The sequence below is a fragment of the Mus pahari genome, chromosome X (genome assembly GCF_900095145.1).
Source record: "Mus pahari chromosome X, PAHARI_EIJ_v1.1, whole genome shotgun sequence".
NCBI classification, from domain to species: Eukaryota; Metazoa; Chordata; class Mammalia; order Rodentia; family Muridae; genus Mus; species Mus pahari.
Window position 1 is genome coordinate 58,312,993 of NC_034613.1, and position 1,080 is coordinate 58,314,072.

Consider the following 1,080-nt stretch of genomic DNA (forward strand, 5'->3'; position numbering starts at 1 on the left):
TGAAGAATTGTGTTGGAATTTTGCTGGGGATTGCATTGAATCTGTAGATTGCTTTTGGCAGGACGGCCATTTTGATTATGTTAGCCCTGCTTTCCCTATATTATCCTTTGAAGGGCTGGATTCGTGGATAGATACTGTGTGAATTTGGTTTTGTCATGGAATACTTTGGTTTCTCCATCTATGGTAATTGAGAGTTTTGCTGGGTGTAGTAACCTGTGCTGGCATTTGTGGTCTCTTAGGGTCTGTATCACATCTGTCCAGGATCTTCTGGCTTTCATAGTCTCTGGTGAGAATTTGGTGTAATTCTAATAGGCCTGCCTTTATATGTTACTTGCTGGGAGGATTCTCAAGGCCTGAGCCAGAAGGAGAGCCATCTTTGCTCCGGTGCTCTGCAGGAGAAGAAACACACCTTCTGGAAAGGATCCCGTTTTTGGTTCCAGTCATCAGGCACCTTTCCTGACCGAGGAGGGGTGTCTGCCCAGGAGGTGTCTCCGGGCCTGAACTGTCATCCAGCACCTTTCCTGCCCAAGGAGGGGTGTCTGCCTGGGAGCAGTCTCAAGGCCTGAACCGGTAGGAGAGCCATCATTGCTCCTGTGCACCGCCAGGGAGAGGGTGGTCTGCAGAAGCCATACAGCTTCTGGGAGGGGTCCCGTTTCTGGCTCCAGTCACCCGGCACCTTTCCTGCCTGAGGAGGGGTGTCTGCCTGGGAGGAGTCTCAAGAACTGAGATGGAAGGAGAGCCATCTTTGCTCTGGTTCACTTGGGCTCCAGTCTGTGCTAGCAAGAGTGTGGACCGCAGAAGCTACACAGCTTTGGGACAAACAGAAGCAACCTAACTTCTGGGACAGACCCTGTTTCAGACCGCAGAATTTTGGGGACCTTCCTCGCCAGAGGAAATGTGGCCATCTGTGAGGGCTCTGTCTGCCAGAGTAGGTGAGAGAGTCATATTGTGTCCAGGGTCCCTCAGTGGCTAGTCTGTGCAGGTGAGTGAATAAACTGCAGAGGCAACACATCTTTTGGGACAGACCCTGTTTTGGGCCTACATCCTCATCAAGGAGGCAAATCTGAATGCCAGGCCTCT